This window comes from Malaclemys terrapin, chromosome 16 (assembly GCF_027887155.1).
Source record: "Malaclemys terrapin pileata isolate rMalTer1 chromosome 16, rMalTer1.hap1, whole genome shotgun sequence".
NCBI classification, from domain to species: Eukaryota; Metazoa; Chordata; order Testudines; family Emydidae; genus Malaclemys; species Malaclemys terrapin.
The window spans coordinates 15,328,193-15,342,998 of record NC_071520.1 but is presented as its reverse complement, the minus strand read 5'-3'; the positions used below and the strand labels follow the sequence as shown (position 1 = coordinate 15,342,998).

Sequence of the window (14,806 nt, the reverse complement as noted above, 5' to 3'; positions counted from 1 at the left end):
ACATCCACTGCCGTTGGGAGAGGTGGTGCTGAATGGCTGTCAGGGCACAGGGGCACACCAGCTCCGGAGTCCTCTTTATTTTCTGCAGTGACATGTTCTTTTCTGTGATGGCTTCACTGCTGACCCACAGGGTAGGGATACAACTCTACACATCACAGCAATGTCCTCCTGCCTTTTTACCAAGAGCATAAGCCAGCCATCAGCATAGCTTTGAAAGGCTGGCTTTAAAGTCCATCCATGGGTGGCGAGTGCCTTTAAACTCACTTCAGCCCTGAAAACCCTCTGAGGTTTCATCTACCAACTCTTGTTTTGAACCTAAATATTTTGCCTGCAGCGTCTCCATCTTGTATTTAATATTAAGGTCCACAAATGCTTCTCTGCCCAGAAACAGTGTCACTGAGACGTTTATGAGGAAGGGCTGGAGACTAATGTGAGTAGGGGATATAATTCCAACCAGGTTTACTAGCTCTTCAGGTTCTATGCTGAACTATGAATACACTACTAAGATGAAATCTGTTTGTTCTACTTGCATTGGATCCAGTGTTTTCAACATATTCACCACGATCCACAGGACAAGGTCAGTGTCTTTGTATGTGTCTGTACAGCACCTGGCACAATGGGTCCCAATCCTGATTGGGACCTCAGAGGGCTCCTGCAGCATATATATATTAAAAGATAACAGCTATAAGCACCAGTATCTGATTAGAACTGGAATGGTTGTCCTCTTCAAGATATTACTGAGTACCAAACGTCTCTCAAAACTTACTCATATGTGCCACACCACAGTCCCCAGGAACAATGTATTTATGCCAGAGTTGTCTTTCTCATTTGGTCTTAGCCCTGACATTGCTGCTGTCCATGCGTGAGTAGTACTTTTACTGGGCACATGTACCCAATGCTAGACATGCCCACAGTGGGTGTGTTTTGGGGGCACTGTTTGTTTGGATGGCAACATCCATGGCTGCGTGCCTTGTTTGGACACACTATAAGTATCTTGGTATCTCTCTTGTATGCCTGTAAGTCTTGTTCAGATGGAGGTGTAGTCATAGCCCTGTGCCCTACTTGTTCCAGCAGATAATCAGATATCAACAGTTTTAATGGAAGGTCCAGGTCTAGCTTTCTCATTAGCCCCTCTTTAGCCATATAACTCTTACATATATATTAAGCTGAACACAGATGTGTGTCCTATCGTAGCATTTTCCCCTGTGACAACCTCTTAATTTATATTTTTTTTGTCTCAGCTCCATTAGATATTTGTCTCTGTCTCCATTTCCTTAGAGTGGATGTGTCCAGAATGGATGGTCCCCAAACCTATGGAGATTTGGGATGAAAGTAATTTTCTAAACTTGGCTAAAACAGCTTCCAGATTTGTTTCTCTTCCCTGCTAAATTCACATGCCACAAGGATTGGGTATTATCCTACAACTCCTCCAGCACAGCATGGAGTGAGATAGCTGCACCTCTCTAGCTTTTTGCAAGGCCACTAGCTTTAAAATACAGCTGGAAACCAGTCCCATCACCATTTCCCTGTGAGCATTAGTGAAGCAGGAGTCTTGAACTGATCTCTATCTAATTCGCTGTGTCTTGTACTCACAGTCAGTTCTGCTGTTCTCTCCACTGCTGAGGATTTCTGCTCTTTACTGAGTGTATGGTGAGAGTACTGCAAGTCCAGACCCTTCTGACACTCTGTTGTGATCTGTCTTATCTTTATTTGTCTATTCAGGCCTCTATGGTGGGACTGAGAGACCTCTGTGGCAAAAACTTTGAACCCCAGGTGAACAACTATGAAAGGAACTTTATCATCAGACAAGGCTAATGTAGGCTGTGGGGCTATGATGGAGCTTAACTGCCTGGATCTGCACAAGAAGCCCCTGAAATACTTGATATTGCTAGGGCTACCATCAAATTCTCAGAGACATTACAAATTACAGGATCAACTTAATTAACGTAATCACCCTGCCCAATGTAAAAGGGACTTGGGTCCTGGGCGATATTGAGGACTTTGCTTCTTAGAGGCAAAACCCACAATAATTTCCTCCTTTATTAATAAATATATAACATATCATATAAAAAGAAAACATTATCTCACACTTGCAAATATTCCAATTATTTCTATGTGGGAGCAAAAGAATCTTATATCTAATTGCCATAATATGTGGTCACATATGTTGCTTCATTATTACGGGTTAATTAGCTAAGTTCTGTATAACATTTTGAAAATGTAACACATTTGAAAATGTAATACTAAATATTATTCCTATTTAGCATTACATGCATGTTGCTGGCCATGCTCATCAATGTGGAAAAGTTGAAGCTTATCTATCGGTTCACATTTTTAAAATTAAAGCCCTAATCCTAAAATAAATTATGCACATGATCAATTTAAGCACTTAGTCCCATTTTGTTCAAGGGAATTACTCTTGTGCTTAAAATTAAACAGGTGTAAGTTCTTGCACGACTGAGGATGTAAATTCCAAACAACTTTCCCCTCCAATATAGTTCCAATAAATAAAATCAATCTTAAATTCCTATTGACTCCTTGGGGCCAGGGCTATGTCTCTATTTGTATCTTGTATGATACAGAACACACTGGCAGTGTTTAAATAATGGTAATAATAAACTAACAACATACAGATTGCATTGTAAATTTTTCTGGTTTTGCATACAGCATGAAACTCATTTTTTAAAAAGAAAATCTCAACACATTTCCAGGTTATATTCCCTATCATTCTTTTACAGACAGTCTAGATCTCACTAGGAGAGAAAAAAATAATCTTCACAAATGCCTTTTTAATTACTGAAAATCGGAGCGTGGGTAGCAATATTTAGATTGCCATAAACTAGGGATAGGATTGCGGGGTTGAATTCGGAGGTGTGGGTGGTAGGGGAAGGGGGTGGGGGAAGCCTGCGTCCTTTAATGGGAATTACAAAGCTCTCTGTCCCTCTCTCCCAGCTCCGCTGCTGCAACATTTATTGCAAAAGCAGGAAATTGCTTATTACTAAACTAGCTGGCAAGAGGGCAGGAGCTGATGTGTTATTGGCGCAGCACTTGCTTAGCTGTTGCCTTTCTCTCTCTCCTTCTCTTTCTTTTTGTTCTTCCCCCTCTCCCTCTCTCTTCCCCCCTCTCCTCCTTTTCTTTTCTTTCTTTCTCCCCCCCCTCTTTTTTTTTTTCATTTTGGCTTCTATTCAAATGTGGGTCAGGGGTGAGCAGCTCCCAACGTCACAAGCTTGCAAGATGGCGCTGGGAGGAAGGCTGTGAGATGAGGAACAGGCTGGTATAGCCCGAGAGCCGAAGGGGAAGGGGGAGCAAAGCGGCTGCAACCGATGCAATAATAATAAAAAAAGGTAACGAGACAAAGTGGCCGTGCAGGGTCCGGGGCTCGCGGGGCTCCCCGGTCGGGGGCCGGACGCGGCAGGCAGGCTCTCCGCCCAGCCCGGCTGCCCCCTGCTCTTTATGTGCCCACTGCATGGGTGCAAGGGGGGCCCACGCTCAGGGAGTGGGGGGTGTCCCCTGCCTTGCAGTGCCCGTGTCTGGCAGCCGCTGCTCTCTCCCCCCATGTGCTGTCCCCGCTGCAGGGGAAGGGGGCGGGGAAGGGGGTGCATTTGGATGGATCTCGGGATGGTAAATCCTTGCGATTTGGTCGCAGCGGCTGGAAAGTTTTTGCCCCCCCCGCCGGTGCTCTGCCCCTTTTGCTCGATGCCTGGCGCTCGGGGGGAGGGGGCACTGGGAAGCTTGCGGCAGCTGCTGCCTGGAGGAGCCCAGGGGGACCAGCAGCCCCCGGAGTCGCTGGCTGCCCTAACCCCCTCCCCGCCCCCTGCTTGGAGATAGCGATGGAGCCATTCTTGGGCAGGGAGGGAGCCGTGCATTGGGGTGGGGGGCGTGTTTTGCATTTGTCTGTATTGTGCTCGGGGGGTCCCGTGAAGATCCCCGTCCCCACGGTCCACCTATTTCCACCCCCCACCTCCCCGGGGGAGCGCTAAGGAGGGAGAGCGAGACACGGGTGGCAATCGCCGGTTCCCTGCCGCTCTCTGGACCCCAGAGGCCAGGGTTCCTACCCCTGACCCCTTCCCCCAAACAGGCACCCCTACCGCTCAGTGGGATCGCATTGAACTTTTGCCCCATCTCCTCCTCCCCACCGCCCTTAGATCAAGGAGGGACGGACGGAGGAGCCGCCGCCGCCGCTGCTCTGTGTGTGTGTAGGGGGGTGTCTCTGGCTTTTGTTACCGACTGCACCGTCTCCAATGCAATGGACGGAGCAGAGGATCCTACGCAGCCCCACTGTTTGGGGCTCGCTAGGACCCGGCTTCCCGGTGCATCCCCCTCCCCCATCTATTTAGTCCCCGAGCTACCTGGGGGAAAGATTTAAAGCCTGGCCAAGCTGCTGTTAAATCAGACCGGAGCGTAACATTTTATATTCCACGGAGTGGGGCTTCTGCCCCCCTTCAGCTGTATACCCCCCCCCTCGTTACAAAGCAAGACCCGGTGGGATCCCCATGGCTAAGCCGTGAACTCTTCTTTTTCTCAATGGGGGCGCCGAGGCTTACGTGGGTTCCCTCTTCCCAGATCAATAAGAATTGTAAAAAGTGTGAGTCAATCTTTTACCCCCGCCGAATTCTGAATGAAAATCTCTCGCGCCTGGGAAATGACCACGCTCGGCAGCTGCTGCGGGGCGATCTCTCGTAAGTCGCCCATTATGTTCGCTGCAGTTCGGGGCGTGTTGCAAACACCCAGTCTGAGTTGATAGTGACCATGCTACAGGGGAGAAGTCAATAATTTACTTCTGTTTGAACTTGTCCCACGTAGAAGTGGGCATCTTAGTGAGGGGTGGAGGGTTTTCCGGCGTGTCTGTTTATCCCTTTATCAGTGCTGCCAGCTGGGCGCTCTTATTTGGTCATTTTACAGCAGTGCTGGATACCGTGCATGGAGTGTAGCTAATGCAAGCAGAGAGCCTTTTATTTAGGCGCAGCTTTGAGTCTTTTGTGTAAATTATAACATACTCTGGGATTTGAGAACTTCGGCAAACTTTTTGCTAGGAAGACTTGCAATTTAGAAACACAACAACAGCTACTTCTTGTTACTGAGGGAGCTGTAAGTTTGCATTCAGTGTCTGTGAGTGTAAGGGTGTAGAGCTCTACATAAAATTAATGAATTATATATGAAACCAAGTATGTACCAGAGGGCTACTCAAATCCCACTGGATACGACTTAATTATGGAATATATTCATGCAGGAAGCCAAAAACCAATAAGAACATAATTTATTACAAAACTACCGTTTTATCTTTTGATTGAAGGAAGCTTAAAATACTGCAAAATGCTGTTTGAATTTGAATCATCTGGTTGAATGTATACACCGACTAAGGGAGAAAACAATATGCTAGTCCTAACAATTGTTTTCACTGGAAAAACATCCTGAAGTTTGAACAAATATTGAATTTTGATGTTTAAGAAATGCCCTGTACATCTAAATAGCACAGTCAGAATTCTTTGTGACTTCAAGCTATTGCTTATGCTGCTGCAGTTCTGGAGAGAGAACCATAAATGGCTCCTTAGGATCATATCACAGTAGCTCTGCTTGGAGAAAATGACATATGAAAGGAAAATTGACTTATTTCCACAACTGCAAGTGGCCTCTTTTTTGTGCCTTTTCATTAGCAATCTAATCCGAAAAGCATTAGGAGCAATTATTTGTGGTGGTGCCTGACATTCTAGGTCTAATTATTTAAATCAGTTTAACTCTTGATGGTTGACCCATTAGGTCAAATCTGGCTGCCCTTTGTTGTAATATTTATTAAAAAGAAAGAAAGAAAAGAAACAACTCCCATCCCCCCTCAAACTTGCCACCTGCCACTGGCATATCATTTTAGTTATAGGGGAGGTCAGCATTAAGAATAAACTGCTGCTTACATTTGTTACTTTCTAGTCAAACGTGGGGAAAAGACACCAATCGCAAATGCCTTGTTCTCTGGGGTCTAAAATATATTGCTTGATCTACGTGTGGTTGGGTGCAAAAGGGAGTAAGTGGCGAGTGTGAACCTGTAGCGCGCGTTCTTAGTTTATCCTCTCTATTCTGAGTGAAATGAAGAAAAAATACAAAAGCATCTCTCCCCTCACTTTTAAAAACAACTCTCTTGCCAAAGATCTGGGAGAGATTTACATCTTCAATGCAATAACTCATGTTAGTATCCACATACATTGCTGTGCAAAATGACTTATAGACATGTAGATAGTAATAAATATCGTAAGATGCTTGAAGCACTTGTTATCACGTGGTGTGTTGTAGTGGCAGTACTGAATTGTTTGGCAGAGGCCAATGTGTGAAAGGATAAAGGGGGTGAGCAGGCATCAGTCCTGGAGGTTGCATGGCTAAATTTACTTTGATTAGTATCATGTCACCCCTCCCCCCTTTCTTTTAATTGCTAGTCCGTTTTGGTGTGGAATAGATTGAAAAGACCCAAACAGCCACTGCAATCCAAAAATACTGATCAGATTTGAATATCCAAATTTTGACTAGAGGATGTTGCTGTAAGTTCTTAGATTCCAGCATTTTTAAAGCTTGTAGTGATAAACCTAAAGTGCATATTACTAATTCTTATGACCTTGTAGAAAATGGAATGTATAGCTCTGTTTTGATTCCCACCCACACTCCTGGCTAATAGGTATAGAGAAATATGATTAAAAAAAAAACAAGGAAAAATCATGGAGGAGGTCCTCAAGGAATCAATTCTGAAGCACTTAGAGGAGAGGAAAGTGATCAGGAAAAGTCAGTATAGATTCACCAAGGGCAAGTCATGCCTGACTAACCTGATTGCCTTCTATGATGAGATAACTGGCACTGTGGATGAGGGGGAAGCCGTGGATGTGTTATTCCTTGACTTTAGCAAAGTTTTTGGTACAGTCTCCCACAGTATTCTTGCCAGCAAGGTAAAGAAGTATGGGCTGGATGAATGGAGTATAAGGTGGATAGAAAGTTAGCTAGATTGTCAGGCTCAACGGGTAGTGATCAATGGCTCCATGTCTAGTTGGCAGCCGGTAGCAAGCGGAGTGCCCCAAAGATCGGTCCTGGGGCCGGTTTTGTTCAATATCTTCATTAATGATCTGGAGGATGGTGTGGACTGCACCCTCAGCAAGTTTGCAGATGACACTAACCTGGGAGGAATGGTAGATACGCTGGAGGGTAGGGATAGGATACAGAGGGACCTAGACAAAATAGAGGATTGGGCCAAAAGAAACCTGATGAGGTTCAACAAGGACAAGTGCAGAGTCCTGCACTTAGGACGGAAGAATCCCATGCACTGCTACAGACTAGGGACAAAGTGGCTAGGCAGCAGTTCTGCAGAAAAGGACCTAGGGGTTACAGTGGACGAGAAGCTGGATGAGAGTCAGTGTGTCCTTGTTACCAAGAAAGCTAACGGCATTTTGGGCTATGTAAGTAGGGGCATTGCCAGCAGATCGAGGGACGTGATCGTTCCCCTCTATTTGACATTGGTGAGGCTTCATCTGGAGTACTGTGTCCAGTTTTGGGCCCCACATTACAAGAAGGATGTGGAAAAATTGGAAAGAGTCCAGCAGAGGGCAACAAAAATGATTAGGGGGCTGGAGCACATGACTTATGAGGAGAGGCTGAGGGAACTGGGATTGTTTAGTCTGCAGAAGAGAAGAATGAGGGGGGCTTTGATAGCTGCTTTCAACTACCCGAAAGGGGGTTCCAAAGAGGATGGATCTAGACTGTTCTCAGTGGTATCAGATGACAGAACAAGGAGTAATGGTCTCAAGTTGCAATGGGGGAGGTTTAGGTTGCATATTAGGAAAAACTTATTCACTAGGAGGGTGGTGAAGCACTAGAATGGGTTACCTAGGGAGGTGGTGGAATGTCCTTCCTTAGAGGTTTTTAAGGTCAGGCTTGACAAAGCCCTGGCTGGGATGATTTAGTTGGGGATTGGTCCTGCTTTGAGCAGGGGGTTGGACTAGATGACCTCCTGAGGCCCTTTCCAGCCCTGATATTCTATGATGATGCTTTTTAGTGGATGCACAGTTGCTTTAGAATCAGAATTCCTATTTGCATTGATTATGATGTTTTGCACTGCCATCGAGTTTGATGGCTGTATCGTGGCTTGATAGATAGCAGGTCTTGGTACTGCTAGAAAGATGGTTTTCAGTTTCCCCACCATAGGACACCAAACTTTTGGTCCACTAGCGAAATCGGACTTTATTGTCACTTAATGATTCATTGTATCCCAAAGCTGCTGCTGCAACTTGTGATTTAATGGCAGTCAACAATACTTGCCACAAAGTGATTCAGTGGGTTTCAACACAGCAGCAGATACAGTCTCAGAGTGGGAGAAAATGGAATTGCATTTGCGATGCAGCCATTACATAGGCTGTTCTGTGACAGGCAAAGCTCGGTGAGAAGTGGGACCATTTCAGCATCAGTGGACATGCCTACCCTGCTGGGCTTGGAGAAAAATTAACAGGGCTCAGCTGTGGAATTGCTTACAACACTAGAGTCCTGGCCCAACCACAAGCAGAAGACTATTTTTAAAAAAAATATATTTTAAAAAGCCTTCCCTGTTGGGTTGGCTGTGGTTGAAAATGACTGACTGTATCACTGAGGCTGCTTAAGTGAGTTTACAATACAGTCTCCGTGGCAGGGATAGTGCATTGCAATAGAGATTTCTGTCTCCTGCACTGCAGCTTCGGTGCTAAAGCAACTATTTTAAGCTGCCGCAATGGTACATGTAATTATTTTTTCTTCTGCCTGGAGTAGTTCAAAATCTGCCTCAAAATATTCTTTCAAGTTGCATTTTCCTGTTAAATTGGCCCATCAGACTTCCACCAGAATGCCAATTTGAAGACCAGAATATTTTCCCTGAAGAGTGTGTGCATTAGAAGCTAGCTGTCAAAATTTGTAAGAGTTAGTCACTTTTTATTTGCAATTTTGTGGAAGGAAAATTCACCCTCCATTGCTGGTTGTTGGCAAAACAAGAAAGAAACAAAATAATGAGGTCATCATGAATGTGAAACTGATATAAAAGTGATTGTTACAATAGCTGTAGGAGAGAGACTACAACACTGCAATAATTGTACCTGCTTTAAGTGACAGGTGGGAGAAAACTTCGCTCCTTGTCATCGGTGTTTGGATGAAGGCCCAGTGTTGGCCACAAACTGCAATCCAGGATTAATCCCCAGTGTTTTCTTTCTATATATCAGATTTCCTATTTTGTTAATGAGCACAGCCTACTATGTACTTGAAGTCAGCTGTTCTGGAGTGCAAGCAACAGGGTTTTGCATTATTGAAATGACAACCCTCGTGCCTTCCTAGAGCCTATATTGTTTAAGGATGAAGGGGTGGAGAGTGATCCTGGTAATTGCTGATCCCAAACAAGGGCTTTACTTGCAGATCTGAGTTATTGAAAAAGTTAGGTAAGTCAGATTCCCCACTGCTTTCCAAAGCCTACATCTCTTATATTTCAGGTTGCCTGATGTGCATATTGCAGGACTTGAAGGGACAAGGCTGCACTTACATAGTAACTAAAATTGTAACCTGAGAGCCGAAGGCCCTGTCTCTGCTAGTGAACAGACCTGTTGTAGAAAATGGTAGTCAGAAATGGGGCCGCTTCAGCCAATGCTGAAAGGGTTTCTATTGCTAGCATAGATGGAACAAACTGTTCATCTCCATCACACTTTCTGTTACAGAGTTGATGTTCTACCAGGCTCAACAGTCAGCATGATGGAGATACTAGATGCATTCTGTCTCCCTACTCTGGCAATTCAGCTGGCGTTGAAAACTGTTTACAGAAAAGCAGGAAGTCCACTTCTGAAAACCATTGTCATCAGTGGATCATTTTCCTAATACCACTGGACCCAAAACTGGGATGCATCATTATTCGCTTTTTCCTTCCTTTGCAGAAAGCTTTGAGATGTATTGATAGTGCTGTCCAAGAGCTAGATATGATTCTACCCATTAGTTAAAGCAGGTGTCGTCTGGCAGGACTAGGTTTTAAAAACTTTCCACTGTTGCCCTAGCTCATCCTCTGGTTGAGAGAGGTAGAAAGCATTGCACTTTAGCAGGCTGGCCTGAGGCATTATCTGTCCTTCAGTCTCTTGGGTAAAGGGAGAAGGGGTAACTTTCAATAATACATGAACTTATCAAACCAAAGCAGCTCTTCTTATATTCCAAGGCCAGAAGGGACCATTGTGGTCATCTTGTCTGACCTTGTGTAGAACACAGGCCATAGAACTTCCCCAAAATAATACCTAGAGCAGATGTTTTAGAAAAACATCCAGTCTTGATTTAAAAATTGTCCATGGTGGAGAATCCACCACGAATCTTGGTAAATTGTTCCAATGGTTAATTATCCTCATTAGTTTAAAATAAAAGTGTCTGTCTTATTTGCAGTCTTAATTAATCTAGCTTCAGCTTCCAGCATTGAATTGTTACACCTTCCTCTGCTAGATTGAAGAGCCCATTATTAAATATTTGTTCCCTATGTACATACAGTACTTGTAGACTGTAATCAAGTCACCTATTAACTCCCTCTTTGTTTAGCTAAGTAGACGCAAGGAGCTCAATCGGTCACTATAAGGCATGTTTTCTAATACTTTAATCATCCTCATAGCTCTTCCTGGAACCCTCTCCAATTTATCAACATCCTCCTTGAATTTTGAACACCAGAACTGGACACAGTATTCCACCAGTGGTTGCACCAGTGCCAAATACAGAGGAGAAAACCTCTCTGCTCCTACTCGAGGTTCTCCTAGTTACGTATCCATGAATTTCATTAACCCTTTTGGTCACAGCATTGCACTGGGAGCTCGTGTTCAGCTGATTATCCACCACGTCCCTCCACATCTTATTCTGAGTGACTGCTTCCCTGGAGAGAGTTTCCCATCTTGTAAGTATGGCCTATGTTCTTAGATACATACTTTTTACATGTAGCCATATTAAAATACATTGTTTGGTTGCACCCAGTTTACCAAGCGAACCAGATTGCTCTGTCAGTGACCTGTCCTCTTCATTATTTACCACTCCCCTCATTTTTATAATATCTTCAAACTTTATCAGTGATGATTTTATTTTCTTCCAGGTCACTCATAAAAATGTTATACAGATGAGGGCCAAGTACTGCTCACTGGGGAAACCTCCAGAAGCACCTCCTCAATGGTGATTCCCTGTTTAGTTAGTTTAAGATCAATCCATTAGCCACTTTTTAATCTATTTAACATGTGCCGTGTTAATTTGATATCTTTCTAGTTTTGTAATCAAAATGTTGTGCTATACCAAATGTCTTACAGAAGTCTAAGTAGATTACATCAACACTATTACCTTTATCAACCAAACTTGTAATCTCATTTAAAAAAAAAAAAATCAAGTTAATTTGATGGGCTCCATTTTCCACAAACCCATGTGGCATTAACAATATTATCACCCCTTTAATTCTTAATTAATCTAGTCCCATATCAGTGTCTCCACTATCTTGCCCAGGATCAGTATCAGACTGAAAGACCTATAATTACTCACATCATGCAGCTTGCCCTTCTTAACTATTGTCACATTAGCTTTCCTCCAGTTTTTTGAAGTTCCCCAGTATTCCACAATTTCCTGAAAATCAAACATTAACTGTCCAGCAAGCTCCTCAGCCAGCTCTTTTAAAATTCTTAGATGCAAATTATCTGAATCTGCTGATTTAAAGAGGTCTAACTTTAATAGCTGCTGTTTGCAGCATTGCAGCTGTGTGGATCCCAGGATGTGAGAGAGACATGGTAGGGGAGGTAATATATTTTATTGGTGAAAGAGAGGGTTCTGTCCCCTGAGTGGCTGCTGTTTAATGTCCTCCTGAGATACTAGTGCAATGGAAAGAGTGTCGTCCGATGATATGACTACATTATCTGGGTTTTTTTGTTTTTGTTTTCCCCCTGACTGCAGAACAGAAATACTAATTGAACACTTCTGCCTTTTCTGCATTATTATTGATAATTCTGTCATTTCCACCAGTGGATAATACCATTGTTTGGATTCTTTTTGTTTCTAACATACTTTAAAAAACTCCTTATTGTCCTTAACTCTGTTGGCCATAGACTTCTCCATGTTTCCCTTTGCTTTTACGACTCTGGATTTTAATAGTGATGCATGATATGGTGGCCATTGGAAATGCTGCATCACAGAAGTTAATTTACTGTGCTGCTTGACATTTTGCAAGCCCATCTCATCCCTAGGTTGCCTTCACCTGCTTAGGTATGCAGAAAATTCTCACTCATGAAATGTATGTATGTAACTTCTTAAAAGCAGCATTCATTGTGCATGGATCCAGTCTTCATTATGCCACAAGAAGATGCTGTCATACAGGACTAAAATCATCATGCTTATTATAGTCTTTCCATGTGCTGTCAATATGCCACTGGCCTGTCTCTGAGTTTTGTGTGACCCTGTGAAACCTTTCCTTTTGTACAATAAAGAGTTCAAAGCCCTGTTTGTGGGGAATTTTTTTGAATTAAACTCTTTGTCTCGTGAAAAAAACCTGTTGTCCGTTTTCAGAGGAGATCGAAAGCTCCTGATACTCTTTGATATTGCTGACCCGACACAACCTAGTTTTCAAAGAAAAATCTGTAAGTGCTTTGGGGCAGGGACCATGCCTACCAATGTCTGGATGACGCAGAGAATGTATCCATTCACTCCCTTCCCCCCCCCATACACATTTTCAGAGCTCTGCTCGTATATTTCAATCCTGACCTGTGGGTGATGTCCTGAAAAGACTTCCTTTTGTCGGAGACTGCCGGTTGTGTTGTAGCTTTGTGAGGCTCATAGACTGATGTCTGCTAGGACTAGTTTGAAAGTAACTTCACTTGTGACCTGAAATCCAGTTATACCCAAGTTTCCCAAAGCTGAAGCTTCTCCTTAAAACTGCTGAGTTGGTTTAATAAATGGTCTGATATTGTTCATTTAAAAAGGAGGGGGGGAACCTTGTTCTGCCCTGAGTTGGTGCATATGAATGCACCACTGGCTTGTATGTCAACTTTTTTGGATGGTCTTGATTGGGACTTCTGGCTTTGGTTTGTGGCCCTGCCACAGACTCCGTGTGTGACCGAGGGCAAGTCACTTAATTTTTCTCTGCCTCAGTTCCCCATCTGTAAAATGGGGATGATGTCCTTTGTCTATTTAGCTCTCAGCCCTCTGGAGGAGGGACTGTCTTTTGCTATATCTTGTCACATTGGGACCCTGACCTGAGTTGGGGACCTTTAGGAGCCACCATAATACAAATAATAATCTTTTAAAAAAACCTCTAAACTATTGATGCATCCTAAAGGGCTAAGTCAATTATGTTATGCAAAACATGCTGTGGGTGAAGAACTTGATATCCAGGCCTCTTGCAAGTTGTGCTTGTTAGGCTCTGTTGTATGGTTATTAAATCAGTGTTGCAAAATATCATGAACATTTACCATCCTGAGTATCAAATCTACTTGCTTAACCTTACCACAAGGATGAAAATGTGAATGAGATTTTGTTCCTCTGTGGCGAATAGCTCTTTAGAAAGACTCTCTTGCACCACCTACTTCTTCCTGGAAATGTCCCCGAATAATTTGAAAGCAGTCATCTGTCCCCCTTTAACCTCTGCTAGGAGTGGTTTCTTCTCTTGTTTTTGTTTTCCCCTCTTGGGTTACGTGGTCCAGTGCCAGCGTACTGCGTGACTCAACAGCCTTAGAGATTCTTGGAAAAGCACTTCCGTTTGCTCTAGGTCAAAATTGTATTGGCAGCAAAACTGACTCTACTGTTTACAAGTTGGCAGCATTCTTAAGCGAACTCCAAGAAGAGCAGTTGAATGCGTGTTGCGCTCTGCATCTATCCAAGATGCGGAGGTGTTTGAAAATGCTGGCCTGTTGTAATGGGTGGGACTCATTGAAAAGGAAAGAGCATGGTCTAATGCAGAATTTCCCAAACCGTGGTCTGTGGACTACTTGATAGTGGGTTGTAGACAGCTGGCTGGTCACTTGGTGCTGGCACTTGTAATTTCCAGTTATTAAATGTCAGCAGTTGCTGTAGTGCTGTTACTCAGTTACCAGTTAGAGGCAAGGTGGTCTGGCTTGGAAGGCTACAAGGAGATCTCATTGTTAACTTGCAGTACACAGTATGGAAAGAGTCTGAGAATCCCTGGTTTAGTGGCTAAAACAAAGGCATGGGTGTAATGATTCCTTTGCCGCTGGCTGTGTAATTTTGGGAAAGTCACTTACCCCTCTGTTTCTCCATCTGTATAATGCCCATGATATTTGAAAGATGGGCTAGATGACCTCCTGGGCTTTCCTTCACGTTTTATGAAAGGAAAGTTGTAATAGCTGCTGCCATTGTCTAAGTTCTTCTGGTGAAAACTGCCTGATTATTTCAGGCTTAACACTTCTGGTTCAGTTGCCCATATCTACATGGAGAGCTGGTTATTAAGAAAAAAGTTCAAACTTGCAGTGGGAAGCAGTTTGTTAAATGGAAAGCTGTTTTAGGGGTGGGACCAGCTACTGGAGGCTGTGGGAAAAGGAATATATACAGTAGCTTTACATTAAAACAGTTGTGGTTACAGGCTGGAGGTGGTAGAATACTTATCCTTATAGCATTTCCATCCAAAGAGCTCAAAGTGCTTTATAAACAGTTAAGCCTCACAACTGTCAGCTTGATGGTGCTAACCCCTCTGTGCCTGCATTTCCAGATCTGAAATATGGCGATTGTGTGATTTTTCTCAAGGTCACAGAGTGCGCCAGTGGCTGAGCCAAGAATAGAACCCAGGGCCTTAACCACACAACCATATTTCCTCCCCACGTAGAGC

The 14,806-nt window shown here is 43.7% G+C and overlaps 1 protein-coding gene across 1 annotated transcript in view; it reads left to right on the top strand.

Moving 5' to 3' along the window:
* The first annotated feature begins 3,031 nt into the window (after positions 1-3,031).
* Positions 3,032-14,806, top strand: part of HIC2 (HIC ZBTB transcriptional repressor 2) — a 104,434-nt gene continuing 92,659 nt past the window's right edge. The window contains exon 1 of the mRNA XM_054006746.1: positions 3,032-3,344. The gene's annotated coding sequence lies outside the window, so the exon portion shown is untranslated. The remainder of the gene's footprint in view (positions 3,345-14,806) is intronic.